This window comes from Hakea prostrata, chromosome 7, assembly GCF_041222555.1.
Source record: "Hakea prostrata isolate BN-2017 chromosome 7, UWA_Hpros_2, whole genome shotgun sequence".
NCBI lineage: Eukaryota > Viridiplantae > Streptophyta > Magnoliopsida > Proteales > Proteaceae > Hakea > Hakea prostrata.
The window spans coordinates 63797126-63812403 of NC_142606.1; the positions used below are offsets into that span (position 1 = coordinate 63797126).

General features: G+C 38.7%; 1 pseudogene across 1 annotated transcript; it reads right to left on the reverse strand.

The window, feature by feature from the left end:
- Window positions 1–258: 258 nt before the first annotated feature.
- Window positions 259–15278, reverse strand: LOC149011670 (putative mitochondrial-processing peptidase subunit beta, mitochondrial; annotated as a pseudogene). The gene is made up of 11 exons (XR_016174420.1): window positions 14511–15278; window positions 14261–14425; window positions 14024–14161; window positions 13733–13884; window positions 13532–13640; window positions 5575–5673; window positions 5278–5343; window positions 5054–5162; window positions 2937–3061; window positions 1398–1497; window positions 259–1197 (listed from the first exon to the last, which is right to left on the reverse strand). The product of XR_016174420.1 is annotated as a putative mitochondrial-processing peptidase subunit beta, mitochondrial (transcript).

Below are 15278 nucleotides of genomic sequence, written 5' to 3' on the forward strand. Positions count from 1 at the left end.
TTTTTGTAGATCATGGACCCTCAGCTTCTTAACAATATGTTGAAGTACTGGAGCATGCGTTATACCAAGAAATCACGAAAGCTGCATCGTTGCGTCTTCATCTCAGAATTCTTGGAATGGGGTCATATGGGAATTGACAAAATTCAATCTGTTCCCATGATAGAGGACTGCCCTGCCGCGGCCTTGCCCGCGGCCCATATGTCTCTCTATTGAGTTGCACTAAAATACATTAGATAGTACGATACAATACTCGATACAGAACGATACGTTTCTTAAATCACATGACCGATACAATACTCGATACTGATACTTTAAACCTTGATCGGAAGTCTCATCCTTCCTTATATGGGGACATCATCCAATGAAGATAACAGTGGAAAACTCAGTAACGTGGACGTCAATTGTGTTCAACTGAACCGGGAAGATTTCTAGAGGCATATCCTCCCTCTTCTTCCTCTATTACCTTGTTCCGATACAAAAGACACAAGAAAAGAACACTATCTTACGCAGGAGTTTGCAAAGGTGATTCACAAAATTAAATAAAAGAGTTTCACCTTGTGAGACAAATACACTTGACAAGCGTATTTGAAGGGAAATGTGTAATTCAAATGACTTAAATAAAGGACCTTCACTTTGTGAGACTTGTGTGTGTGTGTGTGTGAGAGAGAGAGAGCCCTAACAATGGGTATCCGAGCCTTCAGCTTGACCAGCCCCACAACACCCTCTTTCAAGTGGCCACAAAGGCACGAGGAGTTGAACTTAAGGACCTGACCCTTCCTGGGGCAATGGTCCCTTGCGAACTCGACTACTCCTTTGGGGTTAAGATTAAATTGTGAAACTAATGCATAAAAAAGGGTAGCACTCTTTAATTCCATCAAGATGATTCCATTTTGGCAAATAACGCAGAGATGAACTCTAACCTCTTGTGAAACCTGAAACAGAGAGGTAGAGAAATGTATACGCCAACTCGAATTTGGTACGAATTGAAGTATCTTATTCATTAAGAGGAAATTTCATCTTGAATACTTCTGAAAATTCACAGCTTAGGCACTGATATACCAAGTGAAAATGACAAATCTGGTGGTTGTCGAGTATAGAAGAACATGGATCATGAAGTTAAAAAGGACTGCCTCCACCTGGATTACTAGCCATCCAGCATCCAAGTATCCAACCCAATGTGTCAAGCTTGATCTAGGCCTGCTCACAAACAGAAAATCCAAGCCATATACAAGATTGAGCAGCTATAACAAGAAACTACTTTAATATAGGCAAAATGAAAAGCCAGGCAAGTATGATGCAACTCATCCATGCAAAAGATACAAAGGATAGTTTTTAAATTTAAAAAAGAATGCAAGATACAGTTGTACAAGAAGTTGATTTTTTGGGATGATTCTTACCTGGCTCAAAAGTCAAAGTCTGGCTCCCATACATTCAGGTTGCTGTGAGTTAGGTCTGGTCAAGTGCTTTAAAATCAATGCAGCCTGTGGACAGTCACACCTGTTGATGACACTATAGAGTCAATGAGCCAAGAAAGATCGAAGGATATTCCTCTTTGTAAGTTGAAATAGAACCATCAGTAAAGAAATCCCCAAATGATAGGGGCTAGGAACAGGGTTGTTTGATGATGAACATTACCAACTCGACCAAAAAAAAAACATTAACAACACTACAGACACGGGATCACCTTCCACAAGAAACAACTAAAAGATAGCATGGGTTAAAGACTGATTGTTCCATGCTTTAATACAAAACTCAATAATATTTTGTCCTAATACCATGATACTCTAGAAATCCTATGTCCTGTTCCATCATCCATTTATATTAAGGGCAACAAATTCTCAGGATTCTTTTCAAAACCCCATGCCAAAATTTTGGCACCAGCTCAGAACTGCAAACAAAACATTACTCTCCAAATATTAAATCAATATTAAGCAATTCCTAAATTTGCTTTGGAAAGCTATCCAACAAATTCAACATTGCTTCAATCTAAATTATATTGAGGGAGTTTTGTATCAGTCAAACCTAATTTGGTGCATGAATACAGTCAAAATCAATCTGAATGAAGAGAAAACTGATTTAGACAGTAAAAGAAATGAGTATTTTACAGCACTATTGATTTTTAACAATGTCTTAATATATTATGATTTATGCAACTTTTGGACTTGATTTTAAAATAAATAAATAAAAATAAAAATAAAAAAAACCCAGCAATAGAAAGTTGAAAATTACATGTACAATTGAATATAAGATTTTTGTTCTTGAACTATGGGGTTGAGACTTTTTACTTTTAAGATTTTTATCTTTTTAACTATTTTTTTATTCGATACAATATGAGGATGAGGGTTAGCTGCTTATTTATGAATATAAGAACATTCATTTAAATGATATTAGGCATGCAAAAAGACATCTGGGTTTTTTACTAGATTGCCAAAGAAGCTTCCACCAGTTTCAACGGATTCTATGAAACTTATACAGGAATCTATGTTGAAACTCGCAAAATGCAATTTAGTGGATGCGTTAGGTCAAAAGACTCAAAACTAAGGACTTTTTTTTCTTTTCTTTTTTTCTTTTTTTAACTTCACCTGTATCTTGTCTTGATTTTCAACAAAACTGAGACAACTGACGTGTCTTGCTAGTTCCATGCCTACAATTCAATCTCGTATGAGAGGTGAGATAGTGTAGCCATAAGAATCTACACTATCAGTGAATAGCTGATCAATTGGTTGGGAAAAACTTAGTTGAATTGAAATGATATCCATGCTGCCTAATCCAAAGGTAAATAGAGGGGATGTAAAAGCATCCAAACAGTCAGTTTGGTATATGCATCTTTATGTAAAAACTACAATTTGAGGTTTGATAATTGTGATAAACCTGGCATCAATTTAAAGCTACACTACATTAGCAAGTGAAATTTAGAAAAAGGTTCTAGCTCTTACAGTAGTTGCTTCACAAACTCATTCTAATGCAAGATTTCAATTCTGGCATTCACTTATATCTGAGAGCAGAACCAGTTATATTTCGGCAACTGACCAATTGGTCCGATTGCAGCAATCACAAAATCCTGAAAAATAAGAAGAAAAAAATTATAAGGAACTACATGGCATAAACTTTCTGACCAAAGATTTCTCAATTTATCACTTCTAGGTTTAAATAAAAAGATTACAATTGAGGCAAGGAATCCCCAACACAGACTGCATAGCCTGCCAACTGGATTGATAACTCTAAAATCAAAGCCACCAGGTTGTGTTCAAATACGTTTTTGTTATAACTATTTCTAATTGTTGTACTTTGCCACTAGATCTGGAAACAGCTCTCTGAAAGCAGGGGTAAGGTTGCTCACATTGTGGTTCTCTCCAGACCCCACCCCACAGTGCCAGGAGCCTCATAAACTAGGTACGCCCTTCTATGTTTTAACACTAATCCAACATTAAACTATTATATTTTTCATATTTAATGGAGGCGAGCTCACCTAGACATAAAAATCAATGGAGCTTGAGAATGCCTGTTAAATGATTCAGTTGGCTTGAACTGCAAACATAGCTCAGAGATGTCGCTATCTTAATTGATGAGGATATCAGGCCAGAATCGACTAGTCAAATTGTATCAGAGACAGATAATGACATAGCAAACAACTCCAGTTGGCTCAATTGGTTGAAGCAAGGGAAATTAAATGATGGTTTGACAGCTGCCAGAATTTTCACATCTGCTTTTAGTTATTAGTATTTTTAAGTTATTTAATTTTAGTATTCAGATACACAGATTTTTATTCTCAGATTTTGAACAATGAATTAGAACTCAAATCTCTCTTTTTTCAATTCAGAGATCTGATTGGATCTAGTTGTTTTGATTTACCTATAAAGGTTGTAGGCTGTGACTAAATTTAGACTTGATAAATTAGGAAAATAAATAAATAAATAACTTATGCAGGGCTGTCTTTCTGTCATAGTATCATGAATCCCCCCCCCCTTAATTGCATGGCCTTTCTCTCTCCTCTTGTGAACTTCTCTTCGTCTTTCTCTCTTGATTTCTTTCTTCAGGTGCCAAGGTGTTTGCAGCTTCTTTCTCTCCCTATTCTTCTTCTGTTTTCTTCAACTACTCTCCCCCTTGCTGCTGTTATTTGTCTCCCAACCACAACCCCATTGGAAAATGGATTCAATTAGTTTCCCCTTCCCCTGTTTCTATCCCTAACTATTAAAACAGTGCTGGAAGATTTATTTCCATTGATTGTTTTGCTTCTTGTTATTGGCCACATGTTTAGGACCTGCAGATCTTCTATTCATTTTTGGGACAATGAAAGAACTTGAATTCCTATGATATTATTCTGCTAATGTTCCCAAACCCTACATTTGCCTATTGAATTTTTGTTTAGCTAGTGCACATTAGCTAGGTTTTTATTGCTTATTGTTTCATTAAAAAATTATGATTCTTAAATTTCCTGGCTTTTGCGTTTATATGCTGCTGCTAGTCACACAAGGCATTGCCTAGCGGTCAAGGTGTTCTAGTATTAATTCTTTCAATATAACTATATTTGGTCCAAATATTATACTAAAAGTTATATAACTTATTCCCACCATCAAGTACGAAACGTTTCTCAATCTTCATTAGAAAAAGCACATCAATAATTGAGTTCATCCTATCATACGATTCATAACACGAACACAATCACTAACATCAAACATTTAAACCACATGGTCCACATCAAACCCAAAAACTATCTTCGTCAGTTCAAAGTTTAAATTTTAAAAACCAAAATATCAAATTTCCCTACTCCTTGACATTAGTATTTTGTACATCAGCCAACAATAACATTACATTTAGAATCTATACATAATACTGATTAAAAAGAAAAGCAAAATGGCAATAAAGTGGTCTCCTAGGCAGGTCAGGCATACAAGGTGACTGCCCGACATAATGGAAAACTACCAGGACACCTAGGCAACTCATTGACAACTATGATGGAGATCAAACACCTCATATGGCACAACAATTTTTTGCAAGCAACACTGGCTTGGCTGATGAGAAAACCAAGAGTAAGGGGAAGTGATTGCCTTGCCTTATTGATTATAAACTCCTTTGCCATCTCTTTTATTGTTGAAGCGTCAACACCATCAATTCGTGCAAATAACTCACAGTAACGGCATAACACGCCCATATGTCAGAATCTGTACTCACAGGACAAAAGCAATCTATCCAATGTAATTATGCACATGCTCACTCCCCAAAAAAGAGTTAATATAAAAGACAGGAAGTGTCTCCATGGTTAAGATTGCAGTTTACCTGACGTCCATTATTTTCAGAAATTTTGCTGGTTCCATCAATATGAAGCAAAAGAGAAGATTTCAACTGCAGTAAAAGTATTAACCATCAAAGCAATCATTTCAAGACAAGCTGTTGAGGAAAATTAAAATGATTAGAAACTCAGTACTTAACATAAATCCTTAGACCTATGCAAATTTAAACATTTATTATTATTTGTCAACACCGAAAGTTGCAATTATTGTATAAGAATTGACATAACCGGTACAAACAGCCAAACTTAACCACTTCCTAATCTGTGATGTCTCTACTGCATACCTTATTTTTAGCTCGTACAACCTCTGCCTCTGAAACATTGCATGCCAGTCTGCCAAATTCTTGCATAATGGCAATTGATAAGTCATGCAAGCATTCTGACTGTTTGCATCATTAAAAGCAAGGACTGTTAGATATTTACATTGCATAGCATATAATATGACAGCAATGACCAACAAATCAACACCAGGAGACAGTGAACTAGATCTACACAGCTAAGCCATCCATTTCCACCAGCATCATAAACATAAATCAAGACAAGTTTAAAAGTATGACCAGGGATTGTAAGTGGTGGGGCCTCAAATAATCCTAGTTTAATAGTTTAAAAGTAACGTATTAGAGCAAGTTATGTATATTCCCCCTGCATTAGCCAAAAATTGCATCTACTACCCCAGAAAAAATTTAATCACAAACCCTAGAAACTAATACCATTGATTTTGAAATTGAAAAGACCAAAATACCATGGTTTGAGATCTGAGTCCTTCACAAAACTGAGATCTCCCAAGATCTCGCAAGATCTTGGTTGAGATCTGGTAAAAATCCTTAGTCAACTCAACCCAACTCGGGGGCCCATCTTGATGGATATCAGGTAATGTTTTAAATTTCGCGAAATCTCAGCAAAATTTTGCTGAGACTTCAATGTTTCAGTCCCCACCAAAACGAAACTAGGGCCGAAATGAAAAAGTTTGAAATTTCGGCAGAACTTCACCTGAATTTCCAGAATTTCATCTCCGCAGTCCTTACCATTATGACACTTTCTTTAAAATGGCTTGGCTGTTTTATGAGGTTGATTACTTACAAAAGGGCAGTGTCGGACTATACAAAGCACCATATGGGTTCAATGACATGGGTTGAGCATGTCCATCGTTCACAGAGGCTGGCCTACAAGGTTGAGACGATGGAGCCACCACGACACAGCAGCTATTATTAGGCTATTCATAGGTGGGATGTGGACTGTCAATTTGTAATTTGTAATTCATTCATATACTGTTAATGTTATACAATTATACTATTTTAACCGTGTACTACTGACTACTGAAAACTACACTTGTACTTTACTACTTGTATATTGAATTTTAGTTGTCTTTTTTGCTGCATTGTAACGAAGATCAAGAACACCACTTTGGGTTAGGTTATAGGCAATAACAACAATCTCAATGTGTTTATTGGCCTCAAATAATTTGTAGACCGGACAGTTAAGACCGAACCGAAGTGGGCCGTTATAGCCTGAAGCCCTGAACCAACCCAAACTAAAACTTAATGGGCTAGCTATGGCTGAGGGGTCACAAATCAAACTTTCTTGGGTTGCTTTGGGCCAACCCCTTTGTGGCTCTTTAGCCCACCGAACCGTACTAAATTCTCTATCTATTATGATTCATATAAACTTATAAAAAAGAGAGATAAACAAAAGCCTTTATTCCTATGTATGCCATAGGGTTTATCAAGCTTGTTATCCATTATCATATTTGCTAACTAAACTAATTAAAAAAATGAACATAATTAAAAGAAGTGGGTAGCAAAACATGATTGCCCAGTTCCATCTTTGCAATTTACATGTGATCCTCGTGTTTTTAGATGGCTACTTAGCAATATAAGGCTGCCTGCAAGTAGAGACAGTCCCTGCACAAGTAACTCAACTTTTAACAGACTGAGAAAAGTTAGTACAGCTTATATATAGCACGGACTAGGGTGTATTACCCACTTTTATTAAAGCTAATTTTTATTCTCATAAGAAAAAGTTTGTGTTTGGACCTTAAGCCCAAAGAGGTAAGATTTGAGACCCATACGAATTTTAATTCGAAATGGGCTATAACGGTTTGACAATGAGTTACTAAGGTCACAAAACCACCCCAACACTAAACCAAATCGTTGGTTCAAACCATTGTCAACCTGAACCCAAACCACACTAAATTGAAATCGTTATTTTGCAATGGACTATAATAGTTTGACAATGGCGTAAGGTCTCAAAATCGCCCCAACCCTAAACCAGACCGTTAGTCAACCCGAACCCAAACCACACTAAACCGAAATCGTTATTTTGCAAATGGACCGAGCGTGGGCTTGGTACCTTTTAGCCCGAACTAAGACTGCCCTAAAACGAACCGCTGACACCCCTGGCCTCAAAATAGGCTGGATGTCAAAAACCAAGCTAGAATGACCCCAAAAACTTTAGGTCAAAGTCTGTAGGGGGAAAATTCCAAAATTTTACACCTTGATATTAGGGCTCAGTTTTAGCTGGAATTTGGTATTTAGCTTATTTTAAGCCTTCTAAACATGCTAGTGCCCTTAGATTTGTGGAAAACAAGTGTATTGACTCATTACAACTTGATCCTAATTTCGAACCCGATGCGCTAAAGAAGCGAACACTTAAAACTTATAAAACATGAAATTCACAATCATTACTTGATACAAATACAAATATACACATAAAGGTTTAAAGTCAAATTAGTAGATCAAACATGTCCAGTTGTTCACATTTTCACATTACAACATCAGTGTACTTATAAGTAACACCACCACCAGAGTACAAGAGTAAATCAATGACTAAGTAACCCCTCCAACTTCTACTCCACAACACCAGCACCAATACCACGTCCACCAGTGTAGACATAGTTGTTAACAAAAATGAAGTTAGGGAAGAACACTCACCTTGCTTCAAGATTGGCTTCAAAATCAGTAGATCTTTGTGATAGATGAGCTAAACAGCTTATTAGTGACACCTTGGTGGAAATCCGTTTAACTTTTTGATGGAAAATTCAGCCAAAACACTAAAACCAGCAAAGGGGGAAGGAGCATCGTGTATGTGGGAGTGAGATATGTCGACTCACTTCGACTAAATGGGGTATTTATAAAGACTGTGTTGAACCGAGATCTCGATTGAGATGTTGCACTTTTTTGGTATCACATTAGATGTAGTCTAAGGGTCTCAAAAGAACAAGATCTCGCGAGACCTCATATTGTGCCCAATACTAGTTGAAATGAACTAACTACCATGCTGACATCCTACCCTCTTGCTTCTTCTTCCTCTTCTTCCACCCCTTGCAACCCCACCGTCCCCATCCCCTGAAACAGCTGGCGAGATGCTCCTCTAGCAACTTTCTTCTTATCCATTTTCTCCTTCATCCCACAACCAGCTGCTGCCTGGGAAGGGAAACAAAATTCATCCAAATCCATTTTGAGAAAGGACAAGAAAAAACTGACCCAAAAACCCTAAATATATTTGTTTCTAGGTTAAAATTAGAAACATAGATGTAACAGCCTAACAGGATCTCTTAGCCATTGAAAAATATTCAAAACAAACTTAAAATCTATCACATTAGATCTCCAACTTTTGAAGGTCCTTCTAAGGGCTTAGCCTGCCTGTGTCGATGTCTCCTAAGGCTCCACCTACCTACACTAATACCTCTCAGGCCCTCTCGAGGTTCTGCTACCTCTGTTGGCTCTCCTATGGCTTTAACGGCCTAGGCTTAACAGAAATGCAGTAGTTGGAGGTTCTCAAAATTCTCAAGAAGGTTATGAAAGCACCAAGACTAGACCTATATATGGTTGTTTAAAGATTCAAAGGACCTGCCACTTGATTCTATGATAACATTTACTGCATAAGAAAGATCATTGTAGAAGAAAATTTTTTGGGGTAAGCATTTCCAAGTACCAACCAAACTTTTTCTCTTCATTCCAAATTTCTTAAGTTCTAACCCAGATTTGAGACTTTTTTCTTCCACTACAACTCTATCAAACAATAGCTATTCCAAGACCTAACAACCCACCTGGTTCTAGTAAGAAATCCCAAACAAAGTGTGCCGAGTTAATTAGACCTAGGTCCTTCTTCCACTCCATTTTCTCTAGCATATCCTTCCTTTTTTCTTAGGTCATGTTGTGTCCAAAACTGACCTAGCTGCCTTGATGCTTTGTCGAACACCTCCTATCAAAGAAGTGAGTGCGGATCGACCTTGGGATGGTGGAGAAACCGCCTTCGACGACCAAGTCAGTCAAGAAAACAACACTACTAAAAGGCTCCAAACTTAGTCATCATAGAACTTGAGACTTAAGAGCACTGAGTTTCACATACTTGAGTCTTGGCGAGTGTTTAGTTTACATAGTGTGACTTGTGTAATGTAGGTCGTCGAATGTCCTATCTCCTTTGCTTTATGATGATTGGATCTAGTACTTTTCTCTAGAGGTTGTAAAGTCATGCCCATCCAAATACGAAAGTAGTTACATAGTTTCCTATCCCTCATTGATCGCAATGCTTCCCGCTAACTGAGAATCTAGTGTCAAATATCTCGCCATAAGCAGATACGACTCTCAATCTATTTTTTTCCATATCAATCCATCTTTTTCTTAACCATATTTTGGCTACCATGCATGTCATGTTGTTAAATTAAATCCCACTTTTCCCATTCTTTCGTCTCCGTAATAGTGAGAAAAGAAGGCCCAGCTCCTAGTTGTTCAGGAATAGTGGCAAGATATTGGGATATGAGTACCAAGACTGGGAATTACTTGTTCGTAATAAGAAGTGATATTATAGAAGTCCTCATTCCACTTGCTTAGACTCTCAAGTGGTTGGGCGGGTGGAATGTCCACAGCTAGCAAGTTTCCCGCTCTTGAAGAGTTACATAATCCAATTCAAAGATATTGCTTCTTTTCTCTCTTGTTCGGGAATTGCTAGGGTTGGGAGAAGTCCAAAAGTTGTCATTAAGAGGGGTGGTTAGGTGCCTATTATAACATCTTTTATTATGACCAGGTAATTCCTGGTCTTGGTACACATCCTAATACAGGCGATTCCTGCCACAAGTGGTCAGAAAATTTGACAACGTGTTATGCACTGGAGCCAAAACATAGTCGGAGAAAAAGATGGACCGTTGTGGAAATAACAAATTGAGAGTCATATCCGCTCATGGCGAGATACTTAGCACCAGATCCACAATTAGGGGAAAGCATTCTGATCAATGAAGGATAGGGGACTATGGAACTACTTTCCCTATTTGAATGAAGCACGACTTTACAACCCCTAAAGGAAAGCCCTAAATCTGACGATCATAAAGGAAAGGAGAGCTACATCAAACCAGACATCGAACAACCTACAATACACAAGTCACACTATATAAACTAAACCTTGCCAAGACTCAAGTATCGAAAACCCAATTATCTCAAGCTCTATGACGACTAAGTTTCTTTTCAGTAGTGTCGTGTTCTTGACTGACTTGATTGTCACAGGCGGCTTCCCGACCATCCCAAGGTCAGCCCACACTCACTTCTTAGTGTCGTAGGTGATTAGCAGAGCAACAAGACAGTCAAATCAGTTTTGGACACAATAGGTTGAAATACGAATTGATTGAAGATTAATGTGTCAAAGTCCCAGCCGTTAAAACAAGAAAAAACCAGGGAGGGAACAACGTCCAATCTGTTGTACATGTTACTGATAGAGCCTTCCTAGCCAGGGAGTCATCTAAACTATTTTCTTCCCTTGGAATATGGCTGAAACTACAAAATATGAATGGCATTCATACCAAGATATTCGGTACCTTAATTCAGATAACCACTGTCAGGTTATCAGACTCTACTCTGGAACCAGCATGTACCCTCTATAAATAGAGAACCATACTGCTTCACAGACCGCCAGTGCTTCCCCAGCTGACACATCTTCCATATGAGTGGGTATCAACTGTGCATTCAATAAGCTTCCAGTTGGCGAATTAATGGCAAACATGAGTAAGCAGGAGGCTACCATCATAGCGTTCAGTCATTGAGATGGCGACAAAAGCAACAGGAGGTAACACTTCTAGCACCCATGTGGTCCTCAACTGAAACTTGTAACCATGCTATACCCGACAATGCAGTATATCTGAAACCTTGGCAAACTCCAGAAATGCTTGATGAGCACAAAGAACCACCTCTTGGGGCTCAACTAGCTGGTGTTTAAATAGGAGGTTGCATCTCGTAAGCCAACTGTGCCACTGAGTAAAGGAAATATCTGAGCAAACTCAGCACACCTCTGACTTGCCTAAATTGGAGAAGCCAAACCATCCTGCTATAAATTGTTGCAACGGCGAAGAGGTACCTGACGATGGGGAATAACCAAGAAGGCTGCCATGCAAAACTGCATGCATGAAAGAACGCCGCAGAAGAACATGTCCAACTGTTTCCTCTTTTCCACACTGCAAAAATGCAGGGTGAACAGGTATATGTCTTTGCTGTAAACATGCCCCAGCAGCGATCACCGATACACTTTTCATGGTAGGACACCATTCTTAGCTGCAGCCCAGATCAAAGAGTCATCTCTAGGGTACATGCAAAGAGGGATTTGTAATATCCTTTCAGCATCTTCCAACTGAACATACTGCAGCAATGATTCCTACTTCCAGATCATAAGGTCACTATCAATAAAATCTGCAACCAAGAGCAAAGGAGGATCAGCCATTATCAATCTTGGCAGCTCTATTCCCATGGGCAATGCCAACCATTTGGAATGCCACATCTGAGGCTGATAACCACCACAAATAGACCAGCCAAGGCTTGCACGCAACTCCTCCAACCCCCACAAAATATTCTGCCAGCCCCAGTTCGGGTGTGATCCTGCCTCCTTAGCATTAGAAAAATTGCAGTTTGGATAGTAAACTGATATCATAACATGCAAAAAGAGGCACTGTAGGTCAGATCAAAGAGGATGGGTTGTTTTACATAATAAGGCCTGATTATGTAAGGAGGAATCATGGAACCCTAATCTACCTTTTGTTTTAGACTTACAAAGGCGTTCCCTGACGGCCAATGCAACTTCAGACAGCCATTTGACTCTCCCAATAGAAACTAGTAGAGGCTCGCTGCTTATGCTCGTGATGTGTCTATGGAAGCTTACAATGCATGCGTCATAGTTGGTAATTGACAAGATGACCAACTAGAGGAGAACTTCTCTCCCAGCAGACCCTATGAAGCAGAACCTTGCATCTCACCTCCTTTTGTCACTCCCTTCTTCAATCTTGCAGAAGCACATTACACATTCCGCATCTTCCTTACCCATTGGGGAAAAAGACACAGGAAGAGAAAATGGGTATCATCCAAAATATCTTACTGGAGGTACTGAGGGGGGGGGGTAAAATGGGTATTTCAGATACGATATTAGTAATGACATCATCGCTAGACCCCTCAACTTAAGCAGTAGGGGTAGGCTTGTAATTAAATTTTTTCAGGGGGTAATAGATATGATTTTTGGCAAGTTCATGATATACAACCCCTAATTTAAACCCTACCTAAATATCTCAATATTATTCCATCAGTCCATTATCAGCTATACCCACCCACAGAATTGTCCTTTTCAGATTAATTTTGAACTGTTCAGCAGATGCTCACAAAATTGTTTCATCTCCTGCATCAGCCTGGATGATGCAAGGTTCACCGTTTCCTCATATTACAGCTGTTCTGCACTTCTAGAAAGGATCTCCTCACCTCATATGGAGGTAACTAGGGTGGATGAGATAGGCTTCAACATTGAAATCGGGTCTATAACATTGATGCCCGTCTACTTTGCTAAATGGGCCAGCAAACATCCTCAATTTAAATATGTGATCTTCAAAATGTATCTTTATGCAGACAGCATAATTTGTAAAGTTGATCATCGATGAAGTTGCAGCTTGCAGTAACAAAAAGAGCAACAACCTGTTGTTGATTTGTTGATAGTGCTTGCAGAAAAAAGGAATGTTTTTGGCGCAGCTTAGTGCCACCATGCAAATAGTAAAAGAAGAAAATCTCACAAGTGGAGGAAAAAGGGTACTATACTACACATAAGATTTTGAGAAATAATTGAAATATTGACACTCTAAAATGGAACAGTAGTCAGATTAATGGCTAAAGGAAATTTGTTAGATGTTCCTTTAGAAGGAAACCTCCATAATTCCTGTTATAATTTATTTTGTAAATAAAAATATTAAAAAAAAATTCCTACCATAAGCATATCGGTCTTTACCTTGGCAGTGGAATAAATACCTAATAATCCTGTGTCATGATAATTGGTATTGAAAGCCATCACACGCTCAGCCAATTCATTTGTGCCAATTTTCCTGATAAACTCTGAACTGATAATTGACAAGAAAACAGAATCTGATTATCTTGACTGTCTTCACATTAATGGGTTATATGCTTATCAAGGACCAAGGAGATATCTTACCCAGAATGATTACCAGCACCAATATTCTTGTGCCAAGAACCCAGCAAGCATTGTAGCACCATCAAAGGCACTGAATTTGGATCAGCCCATCCGGCCCCCTTGAAAGCAATCACAAAGTGTGCAACAGGCATATCATTATTAACCACACGAACCTGCAGACAACCAAATATATCCATAAATTTGAAAAAACAACAAACGACAGAATAAAAACGAGAGAGTCCCCGCCGCCGCCACCACACCTCTCCTCCAAAAATCTACGACCAATGAAGGAAAAACAAATATATCACCAACCTCTGAACCAGTGAATATGGCTGGATTTTTATCAACCAATTGTGGTGCAGTGATTGGATCATAAGGAATTCGCTTGAACAATCTACTGACTTGATCAACAATCTCATCATGTTTAATGGCACCAGCTGCAGATACAACCTAAGTTGTAAAATATTTCAGTTTTTGCTGTAAAAAAGATGTTGCAAATTTCTACTTCAATCGTGTAAATATTGATTTAGAAAACCAAGACAAAGTTACCATTCTACGCCCAGTATAGTGGGTAGAGATGTATTGAAATAAACCATCTCTTGAGATGGTTCGTATATTCTCCGGCGGACCTAAAATTGTATTCCCTAATGGGTTGCTTCTGAAAGCCGCCCAATGCAGATGGTCAAATATTACTTCTTGAGTCAGAGCTTGGACCTATAAACAGATTGAATGACTATTAACTGTAACGAAAAGCAAATCCTTTGAGAAATAACAATTGAAGGAAAACGGACACACATACCTCTTCCATCTCTCTGAGGATAACCCCACGTTCCTCTTTCATAGCATGTTCAGCAAACTCGGAATTCTGAAGCATATCAGCAAGGATATCGATGGCAATGGGTACATCATCACGGACCACATTAGCATAAAAAGTTGTGTGCTCCCGTGACGTATATGCATTTAAGTGTCCACCTATGTTCTCAATTTCCATTTGAATAGCACTTGAGGAGCGCCGTCGAGTTCCCTTGAAGACCATATGTTCAAGGAAGTGAGCAGTACCATTGGTTCCTGGAGCTTCAAATCGACTGCCCGTGTCGATCCAAACTCCCACTGTAGCAGTGTAATCGTTTCCTACATGTCCCTGGGTTACAACACGGATGCCATTGGGGAGTGTGGAGATTTGAATTTCTGGGAAACGGAGGATTGCAGAGTGATCCGAGGGTTTGGGATGGGGGGAATTGTGAAGTAGAAAGCGAGATTCTTCGTTTCCTGATGGGTTCTGTTTGAGAGGTGTCGGAAGAGTTGATAAAGAACGGAAAAGAGGTCCAAGAGAGGAAACTAGGGTTTTATTTCTTCTGGGAACTATAGAGAATGAGGCTGCCATGAAGAAGTGCAAGTGCAAGTGCAAATGCTACAGCCACTGTTCTGAATTCTATCAGTCTGAGGCTTTGAGCTGCAAATGAAATACTTAAAAACAAAGATGGAGCTAACTCACATATATGTACAAGCTCAGCACTACTTCAGCATTCAACCTCGGCTGGGAAATTCAAAGTTTAAAACTTAAATT